Genomic DNA, 18,985 nt, shown 5'->3' on the forward strand with positions numbered 1-18,985 from the left:
TCTACATTCTAAGGGTTCTGGGTCTGTAGATGTATAAGTTATGATTGTGTATGAAAGGCTTTGATCTCCTTCACTGGCCCCGGGCTCTAGTTCGGCTCACGCCGCCATAAACTACACACATAGCTCCTTTTAAATACACAGTAAAACTTTTAAAGTTAGCCATTTCAGTAAGTTGGTCGTTCTGTTGTGAAACAAATTATATAACTGTTCGTCATTAATTCTCTGTAAGTTGGACAGTTCAGTTTTCTTTCTCTCCGTTTTTTGTGTTAACCGACATTAATTTAGACAAGTTTCGCTGTATATTTCGATTGCTCTTTATAACTACGAAATAAAATATTAGCAGATCCGATAATTGCGAATTTTGTAGATTCGTAGTTTGTGAGAAAGACCTTAACTGCTTTTGTTGGCATCTTCCATCCGCTTACAAGTACAAATAGTTAATTTGTTCGTTTCATTCGAGCTACCGCAATGTCATTGAAATGTGAGTCTAATATTGTATCTATAGAAAACTAAGGAGAGTAACCAGGAAAATTTAATTGAATGACTGACGAATTTGCATAGGAGTTATACATACAGCAAATGGTATTATTTTTGCTATAATACCATAAATTTAATTGTGAGATCACCTCTTTTCAGAACTTTTGTATCTAGTCGTATATGTAATATGTGTTCCCAAAGATAGGTACACAGAAATTTGATGTGTAACCATCCGAACCGGCCAAGCAAATAGATGTTTAGGCAGGTAGCCGATCATGTAGATACTGAACATCTGTTTAGGTATGATATCCCACTCTTGCTTAGATCTTGATATAGGAGGCGATAGTTGTTGTCGCTGTCGGTCACGCGTCTTTCCAATACATCCTACACGTGCGTGATATAGCTTAGGTCCGGGGACTTAGAAGGCCAGGATAGGAGTCGTATATTGATCAAAGTGCATAGGGTTTCCGTAGTGGTGTGGAAATACGCATTATCCTGACGGAGGATAGGATCCCAGAATGTGTTCAGACAACATCGCGGGGAAGGATTGAAAACTTACTCTTATATTCTTCTAAATAAAAACTAGATGCGAGCGAGATGTGTAACTTAGTTCTTCGTACCTGAAGTTTAGTAATGGATCTTCGCTAGATTTTTCTCCCTCACCTGCACATCTACAGATACGCACGCGTGTGTCACTCTGTCAGAGAGAAAAATTGTTCTGGTTGCTAAATATTGACTCCTTCCTTTGTAGGGAGACACTGACACTGATTGCATTGGTTGCCACTATTCTGTAAATTATGGCTGCCAAACAGTCCTGTTTGGTGCTCTCCAGTGCATCACGGGGTCAATAGAGGGTGAACGTCTACTGTGATAACCCTCTGCCTTCCATCGCTTATACGCGTATGAGCTTCTTCGTGGCTAAGCGGTTAGCGTACGCGCCTTTGGCGCGGGAGACACCTGTTCGATTCCCGGCGGGCGCTCATGTGGTTCGGATTCCACGTTAATCAGTTGGTTCCGTCTGATATATCCTCGCTGCTGAAAGGGACGTGAAACTCAAAATGAACCCAACTCCAACGCATGTACCACAGATGGACTACTCAGGCCTTAATCCACGTCAGCGGAAATTCTCTGGAAGCTTCTCGTAGTTCGGAATTCCAAAACCACCTCAACTGATTGCTCATACAGCCTCACTCGAAATATTATTCGACGATAATCAGTCTAATAGAAGCAAACCCTCTGTAGATACTACGATCACCATGCTCTCTATATACATACATTCTGTATCGCGATTTCGAATTGGACAGTGTATAGTGCCTGTTTCTGAATCATTCCCAGCAGCTTAGGTTGCATAAATGCTCGCTCTTTACCCATATATATATATAATATTATTATTACATTTTTATTACTTTTTCAAGTAATAAATCTATTATTTCGCAAACGTCTAAGGAATTCTTTTATGGATTCTTTCTTTAGACACTCGAAATTAGCACTTTCAAAGGCGCTTCTGGACGTCAAACGTATGACTCACAATGAAGCTTATGATTTTGAAACTTGAAAGTTACAAAGTCTGGAGAATATGGTGGTGAGAAAGCAATTCGATGCTCTTCTCTTGTGCGGGATTTATCACAATTTCAGAGTCGGTAAAGTGGCTCATTATTGCAGTTTAGAAAAAAGCGTGACTGTGAGATGTTTGTTCGATGTTATGACATTGCAAAAAGTAGTCACTTAATTCCAAAAATGGTAGAATGCACTGCCAGATGATAATAGTTTGTTCCTTTGGTTAAGGATCAGTCAAATATAGCTTTCTTTTGTCTTAAGAAATGGCAGAAGAACCTTTTCATTGGAAGTAACGTAGCGAAACGTTTGGAAATGGCGTGTTTGCATTGCCTTTTTGGAAGGAAGATCACATCTTCTGTCACAACGAACTTGAACAGTCCCGTGCACTGGAATTGGCATGCGAGAGAACTTCTCATCCAACTATCTAGATACCCAGCGTGATTCATCCCTGAACAACTACAAATATTTTGTCATTGTCGACGGTGCAATGAGGAAATTCTGTACGCTTAGAAATATCCTCAACAATACGCTTTATATACTCCATGATAAGGTCCTCTATATAAGCTATATTTTCTGTGGTATAGCACAGATTAAATGTTGAACCTTCTTCAAATCTCGACTTAAACGAAAATTCCTGTAGTAAATTCATGAATTTGTTTCTGAACGGTATTGCCAGATTGTCAGCAACAACCTGTCCCCACAAACATCCTTCAACAAACTCGACTGTTTTTTTCACCACATATAGATAAAAACTATCATGGACTTTAGTCCTTCACTGTGAAATGTCAAATACAATTCTTCACAGACGAACATATATACAGTTAATAGCTTCAAATTTGACACACTAATACACATATTTTGAAGTTCGTCACATAATTTTGTTTACTTACTTTCGCTTTTGAACTAGGTCAGAGTTGCAACAGTCAAAATATATAGTTTATAATTAAACGCTCTTTTATTGTATTATGTGATTGTCTAAATGAGTTAGTGTCAAATGATAAATTGAAAATCGCGTTCTCAACACTAAAACCATATATAAAAGGGGTCTTATTACTGGCTAAGATGGGATCCGGACTACTACTATGATTTTTATGTGATAATAAGTACTCCCATTTAGTATCGAACCTAAAACCGCAGAGTAACACATGCATTAATCACTTGGCCAGCGTGTGTAGCTAGTTGACAAATAGATTTTTAATATCTGCCTGTGATTCATATCTGAGCTTGTTCCGTGATGCGCCAAACAGACTAAAGATTATGTTAACCAGAGTCACAATATTTAGGAGTGAATGTAAGTGTGCGAAGTGTTGTGCAAAAGATAGTACTATGTAACTTTCATTTAATTTTCACATATTATTTGCTTGTTCAAATTTCGTTGGCATGATCCGCCTTCATGAAAACAACAGGAGCTACTCGAATGAAGAAATAGCGAACTGTGGAACAAAATTAATGAAATCGAGAGTCAATGTCCTTATAACTCACGGCGCAATTAAATGATTCGTATAGCCAGTGAGTATTTGAGAGCCGTATGGCGCTGCAGTTATTCCTATCTAATATGCTTACTGAAGCGTATGTATTGATATCCTAATTAACATTAAAGTGACTGCAGCGCAGGCTTTTTTTTATGCTTGGTCTTGCGTTGACGAGCAAGTTTCGAATCTTTTAAAACTTAGTTTAATTTAGTGTCCAAGTAGTAATAATAAGACACATATATATAATATAGGTCCTCCAACATTATCTTCGATCTTCCCTGCATTTTTGAGGAATAGTTTACGGTACTAGTTATTTTTCATATGTATCTTACAATATTGACTGTTATAAAATGACTAAATGTCTAATCTGAGAAATGCATACCTATGAGGAACTTCCAGTAACAGTTAAATGAATGAACGAGTTTTACCTCAAATCATAGATATGTTTCTTTTTCCATATACAAAGAATAATTGACAATGATTACGCATTTACAACTGCGGGTGTTCAGTTAACTTGTTCTTGCTCTCTTTCTTCGATGCATCATTTAGAGAAGTCCCCCATCCCTTAAACATGGGAGCGTGCGCCAGCCGGGTGTTTGGCAGCTGACAAAACCAAACTCGAGGTTTTCGTCTTTGCCGATCGAGTTATCTCGAGTTCTTTCGGGCATGCTCGCTACTTGGTCCGTGCGGATGCCATCTTCCTGCCCTTGCCGTTATGTAAGAATCTTACTTACTATTGGCTAGAAGGCTCTTGACGTCACGCCTCTTTATCGACCAATCGATGATAGTGAGCGAAGTGTATAGAGCATCTGGCTTTTTCTTGCTTACATTCGAGTCCCCCCTGCTCTTTATAGATTCTGGTCAGTCCAGGTAGGATGCTATTTTGAGCGAGTCTCTATTTTCAGAACACACGCGTGTTGTGTGGGAGAAACATGTGTTTTAATAATTCGAATTGTGTCTATTAGTGATAAGTGTTGTCAAATTTTGTGTGACGATGTGGTATTCACGTGACAGGGGTAGGTAAATATTGTAATTAAAAATATCCGTGCTTGGAATATATTTTGTGTTCAAATATAGTTTAAGTATACCATTGAAAAGATTTTCCTTCCCCTCACGTTGTTTTAGCTTAGCCCAGTGAAGTCCACCTGTACCTGGCCGTATGTCGCAGATGGCCTTGATTCTGTATTGATCATCCCGTGTGCTTTTGCTTCGCTGCTGAATCAGGTCACAGCACGGCGTATGACCTTGTGGTTTCACCTTGGTTACGTTCCAATTTGAGAGGGATGGACAGTTCGCCAAAACTTTACTGGCATCAGTACATTTCATGTCAATGTACTAGTCATGATTAGAAATTTTTGACAGTTATTACTAATGCATAAGGAATGCGATGGATTACCATTAGAGAGAGTTGTACGAGATCTTACGAATTATATAGGATCAGATATTTCATACTCGGGATATTTAAAATAATACCAAGATCATTGAGAAATTTATCAAATTACTTATTAGTATGAATATAATGGTGTTATTAAATACATGTGATATAAGTATATAAAATTAAATTTTAAAACACTGGATTAGTAACTTAGAAATTAAAGTTGATAACTTGTGCCCGTTTACATCGAATGATGGTGGCAAGTGTGGAAGAGAGTTCGAGATATCTACATTTCGTAAATTCTTTTCAGATTCTCATTTAGAGTGTTTAATACATAGGGATAAGAAGCAAATGTGGCAGATCATTTTCTTATGTTTGTATAACAATAATTTGAATTGCATTGAGATCAGTATGATGTTATTTTGGAAGCAATTTATTGAAAAAAAATGTGCAAATATTGCGTTTATGAATTTTAAAGCGTAAAGAAGACAATTGAAAATAGTAACATGAGAGCTAATTGGTAGGAAGGGATGGTTACGTATAATAAAATACATTTTTATTTTATGTATATAATATTTCGTGATATGTTCGTATTATGTTGAGGAGAGTAACGAAACTTACCCAGGTCTTTGGAGTAGATCATTTGGCATTCTGCCATTATCGTAGATTGTTTCGGAAAGATGCCAGTGTGAGCAAGAGTACCAGGATGCTGCATCCCTCCTTTCCTTGTTTTCAAAGATTTTTTTTTTCATTCTTGTAAACAAACATGATTAATGTTAAGATGTGTTGTTCCATCTCCAGCATAACTGTTTCCACCACATACTTGTTCTTTTATAAGATTCGCAATAAGGAGATGAATTTATACACAGTCTCCTTGGTGTGAGGGACTGATTTTTTTTTATTATTATTATTTAAAAGTATACTGCCTTATTCTTTCTGAAGTAGCTAGATCTAAAAGAGAAACCTTATATTGGATATATATTTTTGTTGAAACTTTAATATTAAAATTTCCAAAGGTTGAGACAAAAATTACAATATTGAGTTATGTACAGTCATGTCCAAAATGATTGTCGCATATCTATAACTGTCTTCTTGTAAGAATAGAATTTGATAATTATTTTTCAGGGTACTTTTAATACTCATACTATGTGTATAATCGAGAAATGTATATTTGTAGTAAATTTCATAGGAAAAGAATTATAAATACGAAAATTTATTAAAACAAAATGTTGCTAAATGGACAGGAAAATTTTATTTTCGTTGTATTGTTCTTATTTATTGCTCTTTTAACGTGAAATTTGCTACATACATGTCTTTGCCGATTATACACATACTACATTATAACAAATACCAGGCGAAATCGTTATCAAATTATATTCCCACAACATATTTATATACATGCGACGATAATTTTGGACATGAGTGTATGTGCTGTGCCGAAATTCTTATATTTTGAAAGCTTGCCAGAGCTAAAATGATAAATAAAGTTAATTGACAAATCAACGTAACTTTTAGAGGCTTAATTTGATTGCTGATACTCGTAATAATAATAATAATAATAATAAATAATAATAATAATAATAATAATAATAATAATAATAACTTCTGAACTAGCAATCAGATCTGAATCCATTAACGATTTTTTAAAAAAAAATGTTGAATTGTGTTAATTAACAATAATAATATGTCTTCCTTTTATTTCATACTATCTGTAAGCACTCGTCGTTGCCGGGCCTAATTCAAAACCTGGATAAAAAGAGGAAAAACAATGTCCGTATTTCATTCTCTGGACATATATACCCTCTGCTGTTACATATCTAAGATATGTAAGCCTGCACAAAGATGTAATGTTGGTTGCATACCAACAAGGCGTTCTTAGAACCCACGAGAAATTGATATACATTCCCTGTCCGAACTGAAAATCGAAGAATGAGCTTTGTACGCTCTTAGATCTGATGACCATACAATATCTGTAAATTTGCCAAATCATCTCCAAGAGTGGTGCTAACCTCTGTGGTAATTATTCTACTGAAAAACTGAAACTGAAACTAAATCATAGGAAAGATTTTTTTTTTTTTTTTAAAGCGTGAAAGTAACTAAAATTTTATAGCACGGTCAAACCAGAAGTACCCTTGTTTGAACATAATCCGTAAAGTTGCATCTCTGAAACAATAGCAAGGAGTTCCAAGGGTGAAATATAAACACAAAAATTAGATTCTACCACTGGTGACTCAGTGGTAGAGGATCTATCGCGCAAATGGGTGAGCTTGGTTTGTTTCATTTGCAGTCTAACGAAAAATTTTCTGCGTACTTCCTATGTCCTAAAATATATATTTTTGTGCAAGTTTCTGCTTAGTCTCGCTTCTATCCGTATATTGTTTTATCAGTATACTTTATTCTATGTATCAACAGTTAATCTTCCGTTATAAGCAAGTGTTCTGAACAAAATACTAAAGTATCACTGGTAAATAAAAGTAGCCAGTTACTGTATTACCATTCATTAAGTAACATATGCAAAACTACTTGACGTAAAGTATCAGTACAGAATAATAGCAAGGTAAATTGTATTATGAAAATGTAATTGTGTTATTAAGAAAGGTTCTCCGAAATCCGTGAAGTCATTGTATTTATATTACTTACAAATCAATTTAATATTTAATTATTTTGTCTTTTGTAAAACGATTTCATCTAATAATAATAATAATAATAATAAAACGAATGATGTATATATATATAATCATCAGTGGATGTCATGGATATAGGAACTTCTCAGTTTTTGTTTTCATTACTGTTGTTGCTGTTTTCATTCATTTTGCAGTGTCATTTCATGCGTAAATGTAGTAAATTAAGAGTGGCAAATAGCATTGTTGCATAAGATTCAATTAACCATTGTTAAAACATAAGTGAAGGAACTTCTTTTCATGACGAAGAATTAGATTGCTAATGAACAAAATGCCGAACCAAGTATTGCTAAAAACATCAATGTAAAAGGAAATTTGGAGAATCCATCATTCTCTTTTAATCGGGACTTCTTAGGAATTGAGTCCAATGATCAGCTGCTTCGACTGAAGTTTTTCAGCAATTTTCTTTAGCCAACTACATGAAGAGTACGTTAATATGTTCTGTGTTGATCCCAGCTGACTTGATTTCCAAAATTTCTTTCTGCCTTTCATTGTTACTATTCCAGTGTAAAATGGCATCAGATTGGCTGAGTCTGGACTTAGTTAACAAATAAACCTGAGTTTTGCTCAAGTTTAAATTAACAACAAAACTTCTGAATGGTGTAAGTGTGCATTTGTATTATTGCGTGCTGAAGTTTGGAGATTCCGCCATTTCCTTTCATGTGACAAGCAGTAGTTACAGTTGACTGAATGGTTGTGGATAAAAATTGGGATTGTTAAGAAAGGGAAGGAAAAGGAGGGGAGGGGAGCTGAGAGAGAGCATAATCATGCAAGTTTAGTGTACAACACTGGCATATCTCAACCAATTCTGTCTTTATCCGATTATTTCGTGTGCATGGAATAGTAATTATTTCCGTTAATTGACATTAAGTATTTTAAAAGCGGAATTGAGAAATACAAGAGATGTGAATATCTTTTAATGTTCAGCAGGAAAATAAATACGACAAATCAAAATATGCTTCTTTTTCGAAAAAGAAAATCTTAGATTCTTTCCATTCAAAGTACGTTGCTTATTTTTTCTTCAAAGATTTTCTGTCAAATTTGTATCAAATTGTGTGAAGTTCTTTCGGCTTTATATTTTCCATTTTGTAATATTCAATCCAGAAAATAAAGTTCGACTCAGTTTACGTATAATTATTATAAGATACAAAAGTTTGTAGGCATTTAAAAACAGTAGTAAGAGCAGAAATGTATCAGTATTAAAGTACACTTTTTAGAGGATTTTTAAAAGGATTTAGATTTCTGGGCTTTCGGCATCTATGGCCTTTTAGCTCGTTACGTATGGGGATTGACGTCCCTCGGCGAGCACACTATTCGGAAAAAGGGAAGGAAGAAAGGATTGGGGAAGGAAGGAAGCAACCTGGGACCTATAAGTAAGGTACTACCCCAGCATTTCCCAGGTGTAAATGAGGAAAACCCGGGAAAACCTCATTCAGGGTGGTTGGCCTGAGGAAGCGTTTTACACTTTTTCGACCGAGTGCCCCCACCGGGAATCGAATCCGGGACCGCTCGCACCGAAGGCAAGAGATTAAGGTGCATTGAACACGTCTCGTACGTATAATATACGTCTCTGAAACCACGCGAGTTCTAGTTCTTGGGGAAGAGTTTCTATACTTGAAAACAATACAAAAATTACCGCAATTTATTTATATAGCAGTTTCATAGTAGTTGCGTTTCTTACATGACTTTAACGTATCATAACGTCAACTTTCGTGTTAGATTCTTAGAGTTCATTATTGCGAACTTAGATTTTGAGTCATGAAATACATTCGAACATCGTTCATTTCATCGGTATTTTTATTTTGAATGTACCTACATTTTAAAATTTTCTATATGGGACGTTGGATATTTTAAAAATAAAATACTAAAAATTCTCATCCTTATTATACTCGTATTTGTAGGGAAGATTGCAGCAAACCTGTATAATCTTTCATGGAAGTCCCTGTTTCAGTAAATGATACAAGTGCGAGCAGATAGCTTTTAATATATGTATAAAAATTCGGTCGAAAGACTCTACAGATATATTCGGAAGTACTTTACTACGTTCCTGCAAAAAGCAAGTCTCTATTCCAATATGTAGCTTTTTATTTCGATCCATTATTTCCATGTTCTATGTATCAGGGTTTATTGAAGTACAAAGATGAACAGTTCAAGAATATAGAATCACAAAATTAATATGGTTACTCTCAAATCAAACTAAATTGCCGACCTCATAATCATAGGAAATGGCGTAGGTAAAGATGATCATCATCCTCGAATCAAATCCCTGTTCTAAATTGTAAGCAGCTCAACTGTACTGAAATCAGAATTGGAAACAAATCCTCTCGAATGCAGCTACTAGTGTTACTTCGGAGATGAAAAAAGTGGTCGTTCATTTAAGTAACGTCCGGTGCAAAACATAAGGTAGACTTACATAAATTTATGAACTGAAGAATGCCCCAATCAGGAGTCAAAGGCATCAGTTCGGAAGAAAAGAATGCAAATAGTGACATTGATTTGCATGTGATATTGATAGTTTAGCGCTGCTGCTAAGAATGGATCAATATTACAGAGAATCCTTTTGATGGGTAGTAGAACCCCATTACATTGGGCTTCAGAGTAAGACTGCTTTTTACAGGAAGTAACTGCTAACTGCAATGCGAGACAACTAAAATTGCTTCACGGAACAAGCAGAGTTGTGTGTATCCTGGTTTGTATACTCTGGTAAGCCAACTTAATTTATTTCCAATACAAACGCGCCTTAATTATCTTATAAATTGCACAGTTAGTATATAAAGAATACCTCAAAAGACTTCTTATTGGCTCATAGTATATCTTACTTGATCTCATGTCTTGAAGTGAACAAATACATACATATGATCCCTTAAATCTTTTTTTTTTTTTTTCTAATTTCCCCTTCATATTATTGAAATTTATAAAGTTAAATATACTGGTAGAAATGGATTTAAGAACATAAGTAGGAATCCACGGGCATGGTTCAAAGTTGGCATACAAGAAGGTGATGTAAATGGTATAGTATATAATTCAACATGTGGCCCGTGAAACTTATCAGACATGCTATACGAAGTGTTGAAAACATTCACTTTAATGACGCCGCCGAGTGATCACATAAATGAGCTCTTCGGGCAGCTAGTCGATAAGTCACACATTTTTTATCTGATTGCGGTATGATATCCGACACTCGTTGTAGATCTTGACGTAGCTGATGACGATCATTGGTGAAGCTAGGTTTTCCCCGTGCTTTACTTATTCACACCGGGCAAATGTGGGGATGGTACCTAACATAAAGATCCCAGGTCACTTCCTTACTTCGCCACCTCTCAGGTAGTGTGATCGCCAAAGGACGCAATCTTCACACGTGATGAGTTTAAATGGTCATAGATACCGATAGCCCAGAAAAATAATTTCCTAATATCCGAACTACATGAGCTGTCACTGGGAATCGAACCCGTTTCTTTGATTCTCGACGGGAGCTCATGTGGTTTGTATTCCACGTTAATCAGTAGGTCCCGTCTCATATAACCTAGCTGCTGACAGGGACGTTAAACTCACAATCAACTCAACTCGAACCCGATTCTTCCACGCAAAGAGAAGTGTCAGGGTCGAAGAACAGGATTGACGACGTAACGAATGTATAATGCACTACCTATACTACCCCAACTGAAGACCAGAGTGCATGGGGTTATATACGTATATATGAAGGCTCTGAACATAAGATTATATCTTACGTTCAGGGCCTTCATTGTGTCCGAGGCAGAAGAGACTTCTCCCCAAATACTACTACCCTTCATTTGCTTCATGCTGCAGTCTCTGCCGACACCGCCGGCAGTGAGCAAGATGTCAGGAGTAATTGTGCGCGAAGCAGGCGAGGATGTATAAGTTTACTTGCTTTCGGATTGTGATCAATAATGTCCGGATTTGTATGTAATTACATATTTTTTTCCTTCATATGTAGGTTCGTCAAATCCTTAAATGTTTGTGATTCACACCTGTAGGGGTGTTTCAACTCAAGTTTCATATTACATATTTTTACATATTTTAACCAATATTACATATTTCTATGGTTTCTACATTTTTTTTACATAAAACTGTCAAAATTTTGCGTTTACTGAAATTTTAATTTAAAATAAAAAATGAACTCTCCAACTGTGCAAGGCATGCATCTAGATTCAATTTTGTCATGTCTATCTTTTCGTCTTTTCACCGAAAGAGAAATATATATCTTTTTTTATTTGTCAAACCGTTTCGCAGAATTTTCGCCGATAAAAGAAATATAAGAAGAAACTAGTAAAAATCCTCCCCCCGGGGTACATTACCAGCGCCCTTTATTCTCAACTCTGGAGGAAGACAGATCACGTGCCTGACAGGCGACTGGCCAGGAAATTCCTAAAATGAAGTCTATTTGATTATTATCGGAGGTCGGACGGGAAAAAAGATGAAAGCAAATCCTGCAATTCAAGTTAAAACTGTATGCTAGTGTGCTTCCAGGAATTTACTGCAAGAGTTCGTTCCAAGAAGCTGGCGACAATGGCAATATCATAACAGGTAACCTAAGCTTTCAAAGAACTTCGCTTGTTCAACTGAATGACAGGACAGTACTCTAGTATTGCAGTTACAAAACGCATGTGTTCTGTATTGACCGTCGAAGTTAGAAATGGCTCCGGTTTCCTCAACTTTATCCGCGGAATTGCGGTCGTTGGTAACTATCGATGATGCGTTTACTACGGGCGGTAAAGTGGTGTTGTGCCAAGTGTATGATTTAAAAAAAAAAAAAAATGGATGTTCAATGAACTGTTAGAACAACATGAACGAGGTGCACTCCATGCAAGAAATGAAAATTTGCGAATTGAAAAAAAAAGTACTCTTGACACAAATGCATCAAGATACTTCAGTGAGTGAGTTTTTTAAAGACTTGTGCCAAGCAATGATAGCAGCAAACATTCCTTGGAACAAAGTTCAAGTACCAAAATACCGTGCTTTTCTGGAGAAGTACTGCGGGAGTCGAATTCCTGACGAATCCACTCTTCGAAAGTGTTATCTCGAAGTTTGTTGTAGGGAAGCTATAAATACCATTAGGGCAGAAATAGGTAGTTCATATATCTGGATTTCTGTGGACGAAACAACAGATGTTTTGGGACGTTATGTAGCAAATTTAGTGATTGGAAAGTTAAGTGAAGTTGCTCCATCTAAATTCTATCTTATTGCGAGTAAATTGCTGGAACGCACGAATCATTCCACGATTGCTCGCTTTGTAAACGATGGTCTTAAAGTATTGTGGCCGGGAGGAGTTCAGGAAGAAAAAGCCCTTGTTCTCTATACAGACAGTGCAGCGTACATGTTAAAAGCGGCTAGAGCACTTACAGTTTTTTACCCTAACTTAATTATTTTACCTGTATGGTCCATGCTCTTCAGCGTGTTATTGAAAAGGTGATACAACTTTTGCGAAGTAAATCAACTAGTTTCTTCCACGAAAAAAAAAAAAAAAATGTTTGTTAAGGCGCCACAACGTGTTCAAGTTTACAGAGATGAACTGCCAGACGTGCCACTTCCTTCGGAGCCTGTGCTAACATGGGGCACTTGGATACAGGCAGTACATTTCTACAATGAACATTTTAAAAAAAAATAAGCCTGTTGTTCATTCATTTCCATCGGAGTCTGCTGTGTCAGCTGGCATTGCTCAGAAACTGTTTAGTGACTCAAAAGTAGCGTGTGATATCGCATACATAGACAGCAATTTTGGTTTCTACCTACAACCATTAAAAAGCTGGAGACTGTTGGGCGGCCTCTTCCGGAATCCATAGAAATCATAGAGGATGCAAAGAGATTACTGAAAGGTGTGTTTGGAGATGTAGGAGAAAAAGTTCGAAAGAAACTAAATGCAGTGTTGGAAAGAAACCCGGGTTGCGACAGCCTATTGGCAGTGTATGAGATTCTCAGTGGTGAAACAAGAACCTCCCTGAAGATATTTCCCCCTGTTGAAATACGCTCCTGTTACCTCATGTGATGAGGATAGATCATTCTCTACATACAAGAATATTTTATCCGATCGCCGACAAAATTTTACTTCTGATCATTTGGAAATGTACCTTGTAACACATTGTGCAACAACACACAGTTGAACTGCAGGCACATCTTTTGTAAGTACTTTATTTCAAATTAAAAATGCTCAGTAGTGGAAATATTCTTCAATCTTAGTTCAGCTGATATTGCTTAGAGGATATAGGACTGCTTTTCCCTGCATGAAATAAATATATATATATAAAACAATACATTTCGTCTTAAGTTGCTTTTAGTATTTAAATTTGTATATTTCGTATAATTCATTTCAAGATTGGGCCGTGGTGACGGATGCGCATTTAATGTAAAAGGTTCTAGATTTGAAATTGGACCACACCACACCACATGAGATTTCTGACGTACAAATGCTGTATGCATTGCTTTTCTCGGGGCTTTCCTGTTTCTCTTTAGCCGATTAACATCTTCCTTCATTCGCGTCTGATTTTTATTATCCTGCAATCAGTCACGTCAGTGACGTATGGCTGTCTCAGTTGTTCAAGCATTTCACTTCATTGGGGGACTTGCATTAAGCAGGATAAAGTGTAGTAGATTTTCCTTTTTAGTTTCATAATTCGTTTAAATATTGCATACTCATACGCGTGTTAATATTACGTTTTCATAAATATGTAACATATGTAATATTACATATTCTTATATAACATTACATATTTCTTACATTTTAAGCAATTTTTGTTACATATTTATATACATATTTAGGGAGTTGATATTACATAAAAATCCAGACTCTAGTGATCAACAACTAACGAATTTATTCAATATTCCTTAATGTACAACTTTCAACTTATTAACAATGTGCCATCTAGAGAGAGTACGGTCAGCCTGCCTTCTACGGTGCTCATTTTCCTGAGACTCAAACTAACATCAACATAGTCTTTACAGACACACATTCAGTGATGCAAGTTTCGATCGTATCATACAGCGTGACTGGGTGTTTTTAAATGCGTTTCTGACGGTGTATTTTTACGAGGAGCAACTCGTATTAACAACTAAGTTCTGAAAATAGTTAAGTCTGAATTTCTAGTTACATATTCGAATTAAATGAATATAACAATATTAATCTCCGTATATTCTGTTTATTATTCGATTGAATAGTTGTTTCAATTTCTAACAGTATTACTGCAATTTAAACATATTGGGAAATTAAATCCAATGTGGAAATAAATTATAATTCCATTTTATACTTGTTAAAAAAAGGCAAGAAATGAAATCCATGGAATTTTCCTGTTTGTTGAAAAGCAGGGTGAAATCATAGATTAGACACCTAGGGATAAATTGTACAAGGGATCATAAAGGAACCACTATTTGTTTCTGGCAAATACAAATTTGGAACTAACTGTAGAGTAAGGTGTGATCTGCGATCTTCACTTTGAGAAACACTGATGTAATGTACGTTGGTGAATTTTAGTTGTAATTTTGTGTTGTAAAACCCGTCTTGTTTACCAAAGATTAAAGGTCTAATTCCATGTCTAAATTTATTTTTCATTGAGTATGACTCATTCAGTTAAAGTCCTTTTGGATTAAAGTTTTGATATTTGATCAAATGTCTTTCGATAGTGTGTTTAAATGAAAAGAAAATCAGTAACCGAACTACGTGTTAACTGAAAGATTGCCCAAACACCTTTCCGTTAATAAAATGATTACTCAATATATCACGAAAAGGAAGTTAGAAATCGCCTGTCACACAAGCAAAAAAAGTACGTTCGTGGTTAAAATGATCGAATCGTATTTATGAATGCAATAAGAAAGTACAAAATTGTGTTCCAGTGATTGGGTAATGAATGAATGTTGACTCACAATTTTTAAATTGCTCTATATGCTTTATTTATGATTGTTTAGTGTACTCAATATTTGCATTCATCTTAATACATGTAGAAGATACTTTTCCCCCCTCTATACTAAGATTTTGGTAAGGAATTTCTGTTTCCCTAAGAGATTCTTTTAACTTTCTGTGTGTGTGTGTGAAATGGGAGGGAGGGGGCAGGTATGAGCGAGTAAAGGACAGCAATATAAAATTATCAGTGTGAAGACCTATACGTCGTGCTCAAAGTTAAATTAAATACTTTTCTTTCTTTCAGAAGCTGTGTACTCGTGTAAGTAGGGTTAAAACAAAGTTGTATATATTTTAAACTTTTCTCGCAAGAATATCACACTACTTGAACAAGTAAAGAGCTTATAAAAGGAAGACGAGTATTCAATCTTTTAAATCACGTTTGTGATTTAACCTGATTTCATCTACTCTGTAAGGCATTTAGGGGCTGTGGTGGCTCAGTGGTAAAGCGTTCACCTCTGGTGCACGGGGTCCTCGGTTCGATCCCAGCTTGCGTTAAGGGAGCTTTGTAGTGGACAGACACTGTGTGCGTGTGTTTCTCGGCGTTCTGCCGTTTCCTCCCACTTTCTTCATTCCACCATTGCATTCATTTCACATCATCACTGTCTTCTTTAGCCTAACCGGTATAACCGTGGGCCGTAAAACTTAAAAGATTTAATTTCATTCTCTAATTATAAGGCGTTTTTCAGTATCTGAATGAAAATGAATTATCGTCATCTTGAATCTTCTATAGACTGCATTTGGGCATGATGGTTTTAACGTGCTTTTTCAATATCATATATATATATATATATATATATATATATATATATATAAGGATACTAAGTTTTGCAATAGAACAGAACGGATCATCACAGGAGTTTGCAACTTAGCACGTGTTTAAACATGTCCAAACCTGCACTGTAGAAGCTCCAGTCACTGTCTCAGTGTCAGTTGATTTTCAGCTGTGATAGTGAAAAGAGGTGGAGATGATGTCGTGGTCAAAAACTGAATACCGGGCAATTTTGCACTACAATTTCGCACGTGGTTTAAGTAGAGTATCAGTGTTTAGAGGAAATGACTGCTGTGCTTAGAGAGGATTGATCTCATCGTACAACGATATTTAGGTGATACCGAGAGTTTCAAAAAGGAAATTTCAGCCTTGACGCTCCAAGGTCAGGTCGGCCATCTTCGTTTGTAACTGAACAATACATTGTGCAGTGAGGAAAATACTTGAGACAGATAGACGGGCTACATACCATCAAATAGAGGTATGCTTAGGTATTAATGCACCAGTAGTTCGTGCTATCACCTTTGGGTTAGAAACTTTTGTACCCTTTGGGTACCACATGACTTGACCGATGAGCAGATGGCATACCGTGTTTCATGGCGTCGTGAAATGCTGAAAAAATTTAAAAATGAAAATGTTCCTCTGTGAACAGTATTGTGAGATCTGACGAAACTTGTCTCTATTACTATGACGTCCCGACCAAGGCTCAAAACAAAGTGTGGATGTTCGAAGATGAGGAGACCCCCGTTGGTGTTCGAAAGTCCACATCAGTTAAGAAGAAAATGGTGGCGGTATTTTTTTAGTGTGCGAAGAATTGTCGAGCGAGTTGTCTTTGAAACACAGAAGACAGTCACAGGGAAGTTGTATGCCGAGGAATGTCTGCCTAAAGTTCTTACAGCTCTCGAACAGTTGCGCCCAAATTCAAGGATGGACACATGGTTTCTTCATCATGAGAACGCTCCAGCGCACCGTTCAAAAGTTTACTCAGAGTATTTGGCCAGCATTAAACTAAAACTTAGAGCACCCTCCGTACAATCCAGATCTCGCTCCCTGTGACTTCGCGCCGTTTTCCAATGTGAAGACCAGACTGAATGGAAGGCGTTTTACACGGGATGACGCAATACTAAGGGCTTGGGACGACGAGTATGTCCAGATCTGTGGCGAAAGAACATTCTTCGACGACTGGTTTCGAAGAATGGAAAAATGTGTGTCGGAAAGTACTTTCAAAAAGTATAAGGGTAAGGTTGAATTGCAAAACTTTGCTACTGCCCATATATATATTTTAACATTGGATTCGCTCCAGTATTGCCACCGAGGATAGAGGTGGGGGGTGCGCGATCAAAGAACGTGAGTGCCAGCTGTTGAAAATATTCCAAACCTCTCTCTCTCTCTCTCTCTCTCTATATATATATATATATATATATATATATATATATATATATATAATCCTTACAGTAGAATTCTAGTATATTCCGTTGTATGTTCTACTTCCGATACATTTTCTATTTGCTATCGAACAACTCAATTTCTAGGTTGTACTATTAAACATATCTTTAAGCGATTGTGAAAGTTATTTAGTTCTTCGAAGTACATGAAGTACGTGGGCATTAATTGTATATGTTAGTGTTGAAGTCATTTATTAAAAAAGTCACGCTAAATGTTTTAGTACGCCCACCCTCATTTATATCCTGTTTTAAGTGTTTAAGAAAGTTTGAAATGTTTTTTTCAACTTAAAAGGGAAGACGAAGGATGGTTTAGGCAAGGCCGAAGTTTCGAAGAGCTGATCACGACATTTCCTTTGATTCGCGTGAGACTTAAATGTTGCGTCAGCGGAACTGCCCTAGAACAAAGGACGAAGAATTTCAGAAGAAGGATGGGGAGAAAAGTATTTGCATATTTAATTTTTCTTTCGTTTTCCTTTCCCTTGTTTTTTCTTCGACTTTTTATCTGACGTAACTCCTTAAAGGAGGGTTGCTTTAAGAATTGTAATAGTGTATTTACGTTTCTTACCATCATCACAATAATCTAGAGAGAGAAATGTGTTTTCTGTACATAGATACAGTGCTTTCCTTGTCAAATATCTTAGAAACGCAGACAAAAAATACCTTATATACCACGGCTAATTGTTTCCAAGAAACGTCAGCCTTATGCAGAACTGCTTCGATTATAGGTCTATTTACAATGGATTGGATTGAATTTGTTCATAACAAAAATTTAGGTTTTTTTAGTAAGTTTTAAAGCATTTTTTAATAAACTAAATTAGTACAAAATTCTTGTAAACATATAAAAACTGTAAGTGAAAAAAAAACGAAATCTTTCATTTTTACATCCTAGAATTATGCCCTAAAGCTAAGAGAGGAGGATGATTGATGGAAGTGAATGATCGTAAAAAGAATTAATGTAAAAGAATGTGGGAGGAAATGTGAGAACCTCGAGAAAACGCTTCTGTGTCCACCACAAACTCATGGTCTGGAGTCGAACCAGGGACAACTCACATTAAAAGTGAGCATTTTACCACTGTGCCTTCATTTTTCAATTATAGTTAATATCTTCATATCGAAGCCAGTACCGTTTTCATTTTTTTTTTAATGAATAGGCAAAACTTGTCAGACTTTGTGCGAAGTTGGTCCTAAAAATGCTGACAAACAAACAAGAGCAAAGAATGACAGCTGCACGTGATTTTTTTCTTTTTTACGTTCGGGGAGAGGACGAAGATGATCTCTTTTCTCATGTAATGACAGAGGATGA

At 36.3% G+C, this 18,985-nt stretch overlaps 1 protein-coding gene across 8 annotated transcripts in view; it reads left to right on the top strand.

Moving 5' to 3' along the window:
- The window catches only part of Mef2 (myocyte enhancer factor 2), a 213,747-nt gene that overhangs the window by 123,239 nt on the left and 71,523 nt on the right, over positions 1-18,985 (top strand). The window contains exon 1 of one of the 8 annotated variants that reach the window (XM_081748615.1): positions 4,373-4,522. The exons of the other annotated variants lie outside the window; for them this stretch is intronic. The gene's annotated coding sequence lies outside the window, so the exon portion shown is untranslated. Of the gene's footprint in view, positions 1-4,372; positions 4,523-18,985 lie in introns of those variants that run through there. 8 annotated transcript variants of the gene reach the window in all.

The sequence above is a fragment of the Thermobia domestica genome, chromosome 2, assembly GCF_964235325.1.
Source record: "Thermobia domestica chromosome 2, izTheDome1.hap1.1, whole genome shotgun sequence".
Taxonomy (NCBI): domain Eukaryota; kingdom Metazoa; phylum Arthropoda; class Insecta; order Zygentoma; family Lepismatidae; genus Thermobia; species Thermobia domestica.